Consider the following 15,096-nt stretch of genomic DNA (forward strand, 5'->3'; position numbering starts at 1 on the left):
ATCATCCTCAAAATATATCCTTACCCCTAATTTAGTTAAGAGATCCCGGCCCATTAATGGTACCGGACTCTCCGGTATATACAAGAAAGAGTATGTGATCTGTCTATTAGCTACATCTACTTTCATTTCTGATGTCCACCGATACACTTTACTCCCATTTACCCCTTGTACTCGAGTTTTCTTTGTTGATAGCTTCCCTGCTGCTTTATTTATTACTGAGTATTCAGCCCCTGTGTCTACCAGAAATTTTACACGTTTCCCTTCCATTTCTAACTCTATCTAAGACTCGGGGAAGGGTTCCGAGTCCCGGCCCCTTCAGTCGCTATCTTCTTTTGCCACCAGTACTCTAGGTGGCCTCCTTTCTCTCTTTTCCGGACACTCATTTTTCCAATGTCCTTTCTTCCTGCAAGTTGCACATTGATCCCTTCCTAACCATACCTCAACTCCTCTGGGGGGTGACGGTCCCCTTCTTTGCCTCCCTGACTTTTCTCCTGCTTCAAAAAATCTCCTAGCCATTTCCCTTTGATTTCTCCGATTTTCTTTTGCCTGGTATTCCCGATCTTCCCTCCTCATTCTTTCCTGTTTTTCTTCTGGAGTCTCTCTGTTGTTATACACCTTTTCTGCTACTTTTAAAAGATCCTGTAAAGTTTGCTCCACCAACCTATCAATCTTTTGTAATTTCCTTCTTATATCTGGTGCAGCTTGATTTACAAATGCCAAGATGACAGCTGCCCGATTCTCCTCCTTCATAGGATCTAAAGGAGTGAATTGTCTAAACGCCTCTAATATTCTCTCTAAGAAAGCGGCAGGCGTTTCTTCGGCTTCCTGCCTGACAGCATTTACTTTAGCTAAGTTAGTAGGTTTACGCGCCGCCGCCCGCAACCCTGCCATCAGCGTTTGCCGGTATGTTCGGAGACGCCCCCTACCTTCAGGTTGTTCAAAATCCCACGGCGGTCCTACCAATGGGAATCCTTCATCGATAAGGTTCTGCTGCCCGGTGGGTCTCCCGTCCTCTCCCGGCACCAACTTTCGCGCCTCGCTCAGGATCCTCTCACGCTCTTCGGTCGTAAACAGAACTTTTAAAAGCTGCTGACAGTCATCCCAGGTAGGGTTATGTGTAAACAAGATGGATTCTAATAAATCAATCAACGCTCCCAGCTTCTCGGAAAAGGAGGGGTTTTGACTTTTCCAATTACACAAGTCGCTAGAAGAGAATGGCCAGTATTGATACGTACGCTGTCCCTGAGGCCCTGTTGTTCCAATTGCTCTAACTGGGAAGGCTTGAGAGGTGCTCGACACACCTCCCTCGTCTCCCCTTTGGTGCGATAAAGTCCCAAATGCTGGGCCCCCTGGAAATTGATCTGGGTGTCCTTCCGACCCAGGTCTCATTATTACCTCTTTTACTTTCCTTACCAATTTTAAATCTAAACTTCCCTCTCTCGGTCAGCCTACATCAAAACTTGGCCATTCACTTTTACAAAAATATCTCCCATCGGTTTTTATACACTTCTACAGACAAATTATGTGCCCGACGTTTAACATATCCAAAATGATTTAACATAAATGACAAAGGGGTGGATTTCCCTTGTCCCATTGTATCAAGCTCGTCGCTTAAAACCAAAATTAATACAACTGCCAGTAAACCAGTAAGGGCGATTATTAACGGAATTCGCCCTTCCCAAACTGGTCTCCTTTCGTTAAGGAGAAACGGTATACCCAACCAACCTAACCAACCACCCTTCCTTTTCCTGGGAGTCTGAGGGACGTCTCCCTCAGACTCCAGCCGACTATCCTTCGGTGCGTCCACCTGGATTTCTGTCGGCTCACTCTCACCCCCTGAGGCCTCCCTTGACTTATTATCTTTCTCTATCTCTTTTTCCTCCCCTGCATTCGGATCCCGGACAAGCCCCCAAATGTTGGGTCCGGTATCCGAATTGACAGGGAGAGAGACAACCACCATAGATATATATTGTCTTTTATTAATATAAGAAAGATAATAAGTATTACCAGCTAGCTGGGGTCCGGGCTTTCCCACGCAAGAGTCACACCACGGACCCCGACCACTTCGGGCGTCCATCTTTTATACCGTTCTTACCCAAGAGTGTTCCCCCCTCCCGTTTCCCTGTTTTGCATTCTTGTTAATGTTATCTATTTTGCTGACTTAAAATATCTGGATAAGCAGCCCTTCTATCATCCTGATTGAGAGCAGGGCATCCTAACCCCGCCATCTATCAAGGGTCCAGACCCTGCCATGAGCAGGGCATCCTGACCCTGCCAGTTATCAAGGGCTCTGCCCCTGCCATGAGCAGGACATCCAGACTCCGCCAGTTATCATGGGTCCTTGTACTCTAAGACTCAACATATTCTACATTAGCTATTTAACCCCTACAAGACATCCTCCAAACTAGCTTTGGAGGCCAAGCACCCAGAAATGAGGAAGAAGAGGAGGAAGGCAGGACCCTCGAATTGAGGTCTGGGACTCCTGACTGGTATGCGTGCCTGCGCACCTGGAGGGAGGAGAGTTGCACAACTAGAGGCGGAGTTCGTCCGCCCCCCCGGGCTGCCTCCTGGGTCATACTGACCCTACGTGCCAGGATGCACCAGGCATAGAGAGGACAGTGAGGAGAGAGAGGGGGGAAAAGAAACTCCTAACTCTGAGACCTACGCTGTCTTCATGGGAGCCGGTCAGCAACTCTCTCTCTCTGATCTGCCAGCTTGAGAGGATGTTCGGGCCCAGATCGGCAGGTATCACCTCATGAGTAGTTATCCATACTTTGCTTCTTTTATGTGCTTTCACCTGAATAAATGCTCGATTGTAGTCACCTTGTTCTGGTCGAATCCCGAGCCCATCCGGAACATATTTGGCGACGAGGATGGGATTCGGCAATTAAACAGTGGAACTCACTAGTGGAGTGCACAGCTACGTGAGGTTGTGCCACTGGATAGAAACTGTTTGTGCTGTTTGTGTCTGTGGTCTTTATTGGCTATCGAAATAATGGTGTCATGGAACGAGTGGTGGTGGGGGGATGAGTGACACAGTGCACTTCATTCGTGGGAAAGAGATAGGAATAGGTTTTATTGGTAATGACAATGATTTCATGAGATTCTATGGCAAGGTCACTTATTAGTTACTGCATGGAGGTTCGAGATACACACAGAATTACCAAGGACACCCTCCCGTTGGGTCACGAGGTTCAGATTGGACCCCCTTGCTTTCCAAACTCCTTCTGAGAGGAGTCTGGGTGCGGCTGGATCCAGTCCTAGTCCCAGACCTGGTCAATGATTTATGTCTAAGGGATTTGTGCACAGTTACAAAGTAAGGTTTACAAAATCAAAAAGAGAAAGGCACGCTATAGTCCCTTGCCACGAATCTGTAGTGGGAAGGATCTCTTAACCTCGAGGAGTATCCTTGAGAGGCGTCCCTGCTCAAGGGGAGATCCCGGCGTGCAGCCCGCTGCCATGCAAGGAGAGCTCAATGGGCTCTTGGGCTGTCCCCATATTTATGGGATAAGATGATTGACTGATAGCCATTCTTTCAATTCAGAAATGACTGTTGGCTGGTGTGCTCCCAGTTAGCCTTATCTCCCATCAGGATAGGGCCATCAGGACTGTTATTGATGGTTAATGTCTGGGTGGGGAAAGAAATCAGGGAGGCAGCTACCAGGATCAGATAATGTGGTAGTTAACACCTGAACAGGGCTATGTGTGAGAAGTCAGGATGAGCTGGGGAAGGAGCATATCTGTCACACTCCACCCAGTGACTATAGTCAAATCATCTTATCATCACAGAGTGGTGGTATGGTCACCTCTTGCCTCTGTGCCATAAATAGTGTATTGATAATTTTTGCATTTACAGGTTCATGGCAAGCGAACATAGTTATCATAAAGTATTGCTATTTATATACAATATGATTATAAGTAATAGACCTAATAACACTAAAGTTAGTAAAATCACAATTGAATGAAGCCTGAGATTAAAAATTCCTGTTGCTCTTGGTGACCATCCGAGAAGGGTTTCCCACCAATGGTGTTCTCCATCCCTTTTCACTCTTTCCAGAACATGGTGTATTTCTTCTGTATCATGATGAACAGTGATTAGAGTCCTTTGTCCGTTGTCCTGGATGCGTTTCAGCAGTTGATGCAAGTCGTCATGTTGTAGCAGTTTTATCACCAACATAACGTTTATTCCAATGGGGGCAGGCATTACAATTAATTCCTATACTTCCAGTATACTTAACACAAGCATGTGACCACTCTGGGATTCTTTGATCATAAGTCAGTAGTATTGCCAGTGTTTGGAATAGCAACATGAATATAGCATTTCCATCTGCCATTCTGCGTGCTGCTGCAAGAGAAAATAGAAACTTGTTTTGGTGGGGTGAGGCCAAACAGGTTACCCCATTTTAAAAAGAAGGAAAAATCCATCGTGCACTAATTCTATGTTTTGCACCACTGCTATCAGTAGCTTCCCAGGCAAGTGGGCCATGAGGTTTAGTTAGAGTCATGGGCACAGTATCAATGGATGGTAAATTGACCATCACAGGCTGTCCTGGCTGTAATGTTGTTGGACATTCTCTTTTACCTGTAGGTTGAGCACTAAGCTCAGTTTTCACACAGAATGCTCTGCTTACAGGGCTTCCAGTAGGCCCATAACAATTATTTAATTGTTGGAGCACTTTGGGAAGTCGAATATCCCATCGGGCCTTGTGTGGGTTGAGGCTCTTTTTCAACAAGCCATTAGCTCTTTCTATCCTCCCGTTTGATTGGGGATAGTAGGGGGTGTGGAATGCCCACTGAATTCCTTCTTGCTTTGGACAATTTTGCACTTCTTTACATGAGAAATGTGAGCCATTATCACTTTGGATAAAATCAGGAGTAGGTAGGTGTGAGAACCAAGACAATAGTCCTTGCACAGTACTCGACCCATTGGCTTTCCTACACTTAGCTGCCAGAAGCAACCCGGAGACCACTTCCGCTCCTGTGAGGATATATTGATATCCTGCAGAGGATTTGAAAGGTCCAATATAATCAGTTTGTCACATAGACCACAAAGGTTTCCCCTCATTGATATGTAGAGGTGGAGCTTTAGCAGGATGATCTGCTTGCAACCTTAATCTGCACTGAGGACATTCTGTGAGAATAGTTTCACAAGTTTTCCTCTTTATGGGCCAGCCTCTACTCTGTGCAGAAAAGTGCTTCCTTACCCGTGTGACCTAGGTTTTGATGTAACCATTCTCCCAACCGATACCACTCAGGATCTAAGGTGATTTTCCTAATTTTAGTCAACTCATCTACTTTTTGAATCCACTTTGTGGCTGGTTGATTATCCTTAGCATGAGCTTTCACCCATCCCATTTTAAAAGATGTTTTTCTCGCTATATCCAGCAATAGCTGCCAATCCTGTTTTCTCCAGACTGGGGTTCTATTTTGTAGGGGGACGTTGTACAGGGGGGTGCCTCTGACCGTTCTTAACCTGGACTGAAAAGGCTGACGTGCAGAATCACTGAATTTCGGTAAACAACTTTTAAGGAAGTGTCTCCTGTACTTGAGGAAGTTCCTAGGACTGAGATGCTGTTTTTAAATCTTGCGGTTAGACGCTTGGATACGGCTTAGCAACCTATGATATGTTAGCACATTAATGCTTGTAACCAATTACTGATGCTCTGCCGAGATGTTGCTATGCTAATTGCTATATATTGTGATACGTAACGCGGAATAAACGAAGTCAGTTCCAGCTTCTATGAAGTTGCTGTCTGGCATTCCTGACCCGCTCCAAGCTGCAACACTATTTACTTAGAATCATAGAATCATAGAATCATAGAATGCTTAGGGTTGGAAGGGACCTCTAGAGATCATCTAGTCCAATCCCCCTGCATACGCAGGGACACCTAGAGCACGTGGCACAGGACTGCATCCAAGCGGGTTTGGAAGATCTCCAGAGAAGGAGACTCCACAACCTCTCTGGGCAGCCTGTTCCAGTGCTCTGGCACCCTCACTGTTAAGAAATTTTTCCTTAAGTTCCTATGGAATTTTTGGTGTTTCAGTTTCCGGCCATTTCCTCTAGTCCTATCAGTGGCCACCACTGAAAAGAGACCAGCACCGTCCTCTGCACTCCCTCCCTTGAGGTATTTATATACACTGATTAGATCCCCTCTCAGCCTTCTCTTCTCCAGGCTGAACAGGCCCAGCTCCCTCAGCCTGTCCTCATAGGGCAGATGTTCCAGGCCCCTGATCATCCTTGTGGCCCTGCGCTGGACTCTCTCCAGCAGCTCCACATCCCTCTTGTACTGGGGAGCCTGGAACTGGACACAATACTCCAGATGTGGCCTCACCAGGGCTGAGTAGAGGGGCAGGATCACCTCCCTCGACCTGCTGGAGACGCTCTTCTTAATGCACCCCAGGATCCCATTGGCCTTCTTGGCCTGAAGAGCACACTGCTGCCTCATGGTCAAATTGTCATCCACCATGACACCCAGGTCTTTCCCCTCAGAGCTGCTCTCCAGAAGGTCGGTCCCCAGCCTGTACTGGTATCTAGGGTTATTCCTCCCCAGGTGCAGAACCCTGCACTTGGCCTTGTTGAATTGCATGAGATTTTTCACCGCCCAGTTGTCCAGTCTGTCCAGGTCCCTCTGAATGGCAGCGCAGCCCTCTGGGGTATCGGCTACTCCTCCCAGTTTGGTATCATCAGCAAACTTGCTGAGGGAGCACTCTGTGCCTTCATCCAGGTCATTGATGAATAAATTGAACAGGACTGGACCAAGGACTGACCCCTGGGGGACACTGCTAGCTACAGGTCTCCAACTAGACTCTGCACCGCTGATCACCACTCTCTGGGCCCTGCCATCCAGCCAGTTCCTAATCCACCTCACTGTCCACTCATCTATCCCACACTTCCAGAGCTTGCCCAGGAGGATGTTGTGAGGGACGGTGTCAAAAGCCTTGGTGAAGTCCAGATAGACGACATCCACCGCTCTCCCCTCATCTATCTAGCTGGTCATTTCATCATAGAAGGCTATCAGGTTAGTCAGGCAAGATTTCCCCTTGGTGAATCCATGCTGACTACTCTTGAGCACCTTCTTGTCCTCCATGTGCTTGGAGACAACGGCCAGCATGAGACGTTCTATCACTTTTCCGGGGACGGAGGTGAGGCTCACTGGCCTGTAGTTGCCTGGGTCCTCCTTCTTGCCTTTTTTGAAGACTGGCGTGACATTGGCCTTCTTCCAGTCTTCCAGCACCTCCCCCGTTCTCCAGGATCTTTCAAAGATGATGGAGAGCGGCTTAGCTATGGCATCTGCCAGCTCACGCAGCACTCTGGGGTGCATCCCATCAGGGCCCATGGATTTGTGGGTATCGAGGTTCCTTAGGTGCTCTCTGACCCAATCTTCCTCTACCCAGGGCAAGTCTTCCTCTCCCCCAGCTTCTTCTCTTGTCCCTAGGGCCTGGGACTCTAAAGGGCTGCCCTTGGTAAACACCGAAGCAAAGAAGTCATTGAGCAACTCTGCTTTTTCTGTGTTATTTGTAACCAGGGTGCCCATCCCGTCCGCCAGCGGACCCACATTTTCCCTGATCTTCCTTTTGCTGTTAATGTATTTGAAGAATTTTTTTTTGTTATTTTTAACGTCCCTTGCCAGTTTGCCCTCCAGCCGTTCCTTAGCTTTCCTTGTCGCATCTCTGCATTCCCTGACTACGTTCCTGTATTTCTCCTAGGGGACCTGTCCTTTTTTCCACATTCTGTATACTGTTGCCTTCTGCTTGAGCATTGCCACAAGCTCCCGGCTCATCCACGCAGGTCACCTGCCCCCTCTGCCTGCCTTCCTACACACAGGGATGCACTGCTGCTGGGCGTGGAGGAAGTGCCGCTTGAAAACTAACCAGCTCTCTTGGGCCCCCCTTCCTTCTAGAGCTCTAGCCCACGGGAATCTTCTGAGGAGGTCCCTGAAGAGGCTAAAGTTGGCCCTCCTGAAGTCCATCGTTGCAAGGCTACTTACAGCCCTGCCTCCTCCTCGTTGAATCCTGAACTCCACCAACTCATCGTCACTGCAGCCGAGGCTACCCCCCACCTTCACATCTCCTACTAGGCCCTCCCTATTTGATAGCACGAGGTCCAGTAGCCCACCTCTCCTCGTCGGCTCCTCCACAACCTGCATCAAAAAGTTATCGTCGACGCTCTGCAGGAACCTCCAGGACTGCTTATGCCTGGCTGTGTTGTCCTCCCAGTTGATGTCGGGGTAGTTGAAGTCCCCCATGAGAACCTTCCCAGTTAAGAGTTTCCCATTGACAAAGCCGTTGTGTGGCACCAGCCCACACAGCATAAGAGTCTACATATATAACCCTTGCTCCATTTTGTGCAGCTAAAACTACTGCTCTTAACTCTCCTACTTGTGCACTGCCTTCATCATCTTCCGCCACTTCTTCAGCAGTGGTAATATTTAATGCAACAGCCTTATACAGCCATTTACCCTTTTTGCTGAAGCATCTGTAAACCAAATGTTTTCTGTTGGTGCACCATCAATGAGGGGTGGTGCATTCAGAATTGGTGAAGGTTTAAAAGGTTGTTGTAATGCTAATGGATCTGTGTTTACAGACATCTGCAATTTGGAAACCTTAGTATGCCCTTCAGTTAGCTGCATATTTTCTGTAACTCCTGTTAGATAGGCATACCATTTTCTGATAGTGGGTTTTTGTGCAATTCCTTCTGGGGAAGCAGTCCCCTTTAGGATTACTTCTGGTAAATTAAATGGTCCTCTAGTTTGCACAGGTTGTCCTTGATGTATCTTCTCAACCTGCTTAACTGCTCGGACTAAGGCTAAAAGTCCTTTTTCCCATTCAGAATATCTTAGTTCTGTTTCTTTAAATGCAGTTGAACTAAACAATAAGGGCCTTTTTGGTCCATCGGGGCCAGTTTGAAACAGGTTACAGTAAGTAGCATGTTCAGCAAAACCCCATTCAGCTATAATAGGGTCGTGGGGGTGTACTGGACCCAGTGACTGAAATGTTTTTAATTCCTCAGTCAGAGTTTGGACTGCCTCTTTATGTTCTAATTCCCACTTCCAAGGTTTGCCTTTCTTTAAGAGTGAATACAATGGACGAGCAATAATAGAAAATCCAGGTACATGCCTTCTCCAATATCCTAAAGTTCCCATCAATTGTTGTAATTCTTTCCTTGATTGGGGCATTTGCAGCTCTTCAATTTTTCTTAAGGTATCTGGAGGAATCACTGCACTGCCAGCTATCCACCAAGTACCTAAGAATTTTACTTCTTTGCTTGGTCCCTGACATTTTTCAGGTGGTACCTCTATGTCAGCTTCAAGTAGGATTTGCCATACTGCTGTGGCTACTTTCCCAACCTTCTCAGGAGAATCACCCCCAATTAGGATGTCATCTATGTATTGGTACAATTTCACATCCTGAGGAAGTGAGACTGTCTGCAGAAGTTCAGCCAGTGCAGCATGTGCAATAGTAGGTGAATGTTTATACCCTTGTGGGAGTCGATTGAATGTGTATTGTATCCCATCCCATGTAAAAGCAAATTTATCCCTATCCTTCTCTTGTAAGGGAACCATGAAAAACATGTCCTTTACATCTAGTGTTGCCATCCAAGGGTGTGCAGCTGCTTGCAAGGTAGCTGTTAAGTTTGCAATATTTGCAACAGCAGCTGTTAAAGGGGCAGTATTAGCATTCAGGCGCCTATAATCAATTGTCAGTCGCCACCTTCCATCTGGTTTCCCAACCGGCCAGACAGGTGAGTTATATAGGGAGTGGGTTCTGGAGATAATCTGTCGCTTCTCCAAGTCAGCTATGACTTCAGAGATGCCATTCCGTGCCGCAGCAGAAATTGGGTATTGTGGTACGTTAGTAATTTTTGAATCGGGGAGTGCAGGGGCTGTGTGAAGTACACGCACTGTAGCCTCCCAATTTCTACCCGGGCTGGGGTAGATGTTTGATCCAAATGACCATACACTGCCATCTGGCAAATGCCAGGTTCGGCCATTTAAAACATCGAAGCCTAAAATATTTTCATAATGATCTTTAACTGCAAAGCGAGCAGCCAACACATGCCTCTCACCCCGGAGCCATAGATTAACCTTGGCAGTTTGTCACACAACACTTGCTCCATTCAGACCAGTAATGGTAACTTTTTGCCGTCCAGGTTGCACACCCAGCTTTTTGGCATTTTGTGTTGTTAGTATTGAGATCTGTGCTCTTGCATCTATTAAAAATTGCACTAATTGTCTCTGAGGACCAACAGGAATTAGGATATATGGGCCATTATCACTTATCCACTGATAAGCCTCCACTCGCAGGACAGGCAGGCCCAATTGCCTCCCCGGCATTACTCGTTTTTTGAACTCATTTCTTGCAGTTCTTCTCTAAGACGAGAGAAGGGATTGTTTCTTTTTCCAGGGTCTGGCACTGGAGGAGTCGATGTACGCCCCTTCCTTTCGCCATTACCTCGTTTCTGGAATGCTTCAATGAGACTGAGAATTATGCCTGTGGGTTTACCTTGTATAGCAGCTCTTGGGATGCCTAGAGCCAGGGTTTTTCTCCATACGTCATAGAACCAGAGAATCATAGAATGCTTAGGGTTGGAAGGGACCTCTAGAGATCATCAAGTCCAACCCCCTGCACACGCAGGGTCACCTAGAGCACGTGGCACAGGACTGCATCCAAGCAGGTTTGAAGATCTCCAGAGAAGGAGACTCCACAACCTCTCTGGGCAGCCTGTTCCAGTGCTCTGGCACCCTCACTGTTAAGAAATTTTTCCTTAAGTTCCTGTGGAACTTTTGGTGCTTCAGTTTCCGGCCATTTCCTCTAGTCCTATCAGTGGCCACCACTGAAAAGAGACCAGCATCATCCTCTGCACTGCCTCCCTTGAGGTACTTATATACACTGATTAGATCCCCTCTCAGCCTTCTCTTCTCCAGGCTGAACAGGCCCAGCTCCCTCAGCCTCTCCTCATAGGGCAGATGTTCCAGGCCCCTGATCATCCTTGTGGCCCTGCGCTGGACTCTCTCCAGCAGCTCCACATCCCTCTTGTACTGGGGAGCCTGGAACTGGACACAATACTCCAGATGTGGCCTCACCAGGGCTGAGTAGAGGGGCAGGATCACCTCCCTCGACCTGCTGGAGACGCTCTTCTTAATGCACCCCAGGATCCCATTGGCCTTCTTGGCCTGAAGAGCACACTGCTGCCTCATGGTCAAATTGTCATCCACCATGACACCCAGGTCTTTCCCCTCAGAGCTGCTCTCCAGAAGGTCGGTCCCCAGCCTGTACTGGTATCTAGGGTTATTCCTCCCCAGGTGCAGAACCCTGCACTTGGCCTTGTTGAATTGCATGAGATTTTTCACCGCCCAGTTGTCCAGTCTGTCCAGGTCCCTCTGAATGGCAGCGCAGCCCTCTGGGGTATCAGCTACTCCTCCCAGTTTGGTATCATCAGCAAACTTGCTGAGGGAGCACTCTGTGCCTTCATCCAGGTCATTGATGAATAAATTGAACAGGACTGGACCAAGGACTGACCCCTGGGGGACACCGCTAGCTACAGGCCTCCAACTAGACTCTGCACCGCTGATCACCACTCTCTGGGCCCTGCCATCCAGCCAGTTCCTAATCCACCTCACTGTCCACTCATCTATCCCACACTTCCAGAGCTTGCCCAGGAGGATGTTGTGAGGGACGGTGTCAAAAGCCTTGGTGAAGTCCAGATAGACGACATCCACCGCTCTCCCCTCGTCTATCCAGCCGGTCATTTCCTCATAGAAGGCTATCAGGTTAGTCAGGCAAGATTTCCCCTTGGTGAATCCATGCTGACTACTCTTGAGGACCTTCTTGTCCTCCATGTGCCTGGAGACAACGGCCAGTAGGAGCCGTTCCATCACTTTTCCGGGGACGGAGGTGAGGCTGACTGGCCTGTAGTTGCCTGGGTCCTCCTTCTTGCCTTTTTTGAAGACTGGCATGACATGACTGGCAACTCATGGTCACTGCAGCCGAGGCTACCCCCCGCCTTAACATCCCCTACTAGGCCTGTAGGGGTTAAATAGCTAATGTAGAATAAGCTGAGTCTTAGAGCACAAGGACCCATGATAACTGGCAGAGTCCGGATGCCCTGCTCATGGCAAGGTCTGGACCCTTGATAGGTGGCGGGGTTAGGGTGCCCTGCCCTCAATCAGGATGATAGAAGGCCTGCTTATCCAGATGTTTTAATTCAGCAAAATAGATAACATTAACAAGAATGCAAAACAGGAAAACGGGAGGGGGGAACACTCTTGGGTAAGTATGGTATAAAAGAGGGACACCCGAAGTGGTCGGGGTCCGTGGTGTGAGCCCTGCGTGGGAAAGCCCGGACCCCAGCTAGCTGGTAATACTTATTATCTTTCTCTTATTATTAAAAGGCACAAAATATCGATGGTGTTTGCCTCTTTCTCTGTCGATTCGAAAACCGGACCTAACATTTGGGGGCTCGTCTGGGATCCGAATACGAGAAAGAAGAAAAAAATAGAGAAAGATCATAAGTCAAGGGAGGCCTCAGGGGGTGAGAGTGAGCCGACAGAAATCCAGGTGGACGCACCGAAGGATAGTCGGCTGGAGCCTGAGGGAGACGTCCCTCAGACTCCCAGGAAAAGGAAGGGTGGTTGGTTAGGTTGGTTGGGTATACCGTTTCTCCTTAACAAAAGGAGACCGGTTTGGGAAGGGCGAATTCCGTTAATAATCGCCCTTACTGGTTTACTGGCAGTTGTATTAATTTTGGTTTTAAGCGACGAGCTTGATACAATGGGACAAGGGAAATCCATCCCTTTGTCATTTATGTTAAATCATTTTGGATATGTTAAGCATCGGGCACATGATTTATCTGTAGAAGTGTATAAAAACCGATGGGAGATATTTTGTAAAAGTGAGTGGCCAAGTTTTGGCGTAGGCTGGCCGAGAGAGGGAAGTTGTTTAGATTTAAAATTGGTAAGGAAAGTAAAAGAGGTAATAATGAGACCTGGGTCGGAAGGACACCCAGATCAATTTCCATATATAATCACATGGGAGGATTTGGTTTTACATCCACCCCCATGGCTGAAACCTTTTGTGGGGGGGAATGGAAAGGATGGAAAGGTTGATATTTACTTAATGAAAAAGGAAGGGAAAAAGGCGGTATTATCAGATTCGACTTTATATCCAGAAATACTGGATGAAGAAAGTGGGCATAATCCTCCCCCCTTACGCACCTCCGCCTGAGGCACGAAGGGAGGTGAGTAGTAGTGATCAAAGAAGGGAGGGAGGGGAAGACAGGGGCCCAGCGTTTGGGACTCGATCTCACCAAAGGGGAGACGAGGGAGGTGTGTCAAGCACCTCTCAAGCCTTCCCAGTTAGAGCAATTGGAACAACAGGGTCTCAGGGACAGCGTACGTATCAATACTGGCCATTCTCTTCTAGCGACTTGTGTAATTGGAAAAGTCAAAACCCCTCCTTTACCGAGAAACCGGGGGCGTTAATCGATTTATTGGAATCCATCTTGTTTACACATAACCCTACCTGGGATGACTGTCAGCAGCTTTTAAAAGTGCTGTTTACGACCGAAGAGCGTGAGAGGATCCTGAGCGAGGCGCGAAAGTTGGTGCCGGGAGAGGACGGGAGACCCACCGGGCAGCAGAACCTTATCGATGAAGGATTCCCATTGGTAGGACCGCCGTGGGATTTTGAACAACCTGAAGGTAGGGGGCGTCTCCGAACATACCGGCAAACGCTGATGGCAGGGTTGCGGGCGGCGGTGCATAACTTAACTAAAGTAATTGCTGTCAGGCAGGAAGCCGAAGAAACGCCTGCCGCTTTCTTAGAAAGGATATTAGAGGCGTTTAGACAATTCACTCCTTTAGATCCTATGAAGGAGGAGAATCGGGCAGCTGTCATCTTGGCATTTGTAAATCAAGCTGCACCAGATATAAGAAGGAAATTACAAAAGATTGATATATTGGGGGAACAAACTATACAGGATCTTTTAAAAGTAGCAGAAAAGGTGTATAACAACAGGGAGACTCCAGAAGAAAAACAGGAAAGAATGAGAAGGGAAGATCAGGAATACCAGGCGAAAGAAAATCCTAGAAATCAAAGGGAATTGGCTAGGAGATTTTTTGAAGCAGGAGAAAAATCAGAGAGGCAAAGAAGGGGACCGCCACCCCCCAGAGGAGCTGGGGCACGGTTAGGAAGGGATCAATGTGCAATTTGCAGAAAGAAAGGACATTGGAAAAATGAGTGTCCGGAAAAAGGAGAAAGGGGGTCACCTAGAGTACTGGTGGCAAAAGAAGATAGCGACTGAAGGGGCCGGGACTCGGAATCCTTCCCCGAGTCTTAGATAGAATTAGAAATGGAAGGGAAACATGTAAAACTTCTGGTAGACACAGGGGCTGAATACTCAGTAATAAATAAAGCAGCGAGGAAACTATCAACAAAGAAAACTCGAGTACGAGGGGTAAATGGGAGTAAGGTATATCGGTGGACATCAGAAAGGAAGGTAGATGTAGCTAATAGACAAATCACGCATTCATTCTTGTATATACCGGAGAGTCCGGTACCATTAATGGGCCGGGATCTCTTAACTAAATTGGGGGTAAGGATATATTTCAAGGACGATGGGGTAAAAATCAATGACCAGGAAGGACAACCGATACAGGTCCTGACCGTTAGATTAGAGGACGAATATAGACTGTATAAAGAGAGGAAGGAAGAAATTGGACCAGAAACTCAAAAATGGATGAGGGAAATCCCAGAAGTATGGGCAGAGAACTCGGGAGTAGGAGAGGTTGAAGGGAAAACTCCTCTGGTCGTGGAATTAAAACCAGGAGCTCACCCGATTAGGGTTAAGCAGTACCCAATGACCCCTGAAGCTCGACAAGGGGTAGCGAAGCACATTAAAAGGCTACTGAAAGCTGGCATTCTGCGTAAATGCAAATCTCCATGGAATACTCCTCTGCTGCCAGTAAAGAAGCCCGGAGGAGATTTCAGGCCAGTTCAAGATCTGAGAGAAGTTAACAAAAGAGTGGAGGATGTGCATCCTACGGTCCCGAATCCATACACTCTGTTAAGTACAATGCCACCAGATATGGGATGGTA

Source organism: Tinamus guttatus, unplaced genomic scaffold, assembly GCF_059628265.1.
Source record: "Tinamus guttatus ecotype Peru unplaced genomic scaffold, ASM5962826v1 Tinamus_guttatus_pri_ptg000100l, whole genome shotgun sequence".
Taxonomy (NCBI): domain Eukaryota; kingdom Metazoa; phylum Chordata; class Aves; order Tinamiformes; family Tinamidae; genus Tinamus; species Tinamus guttatus.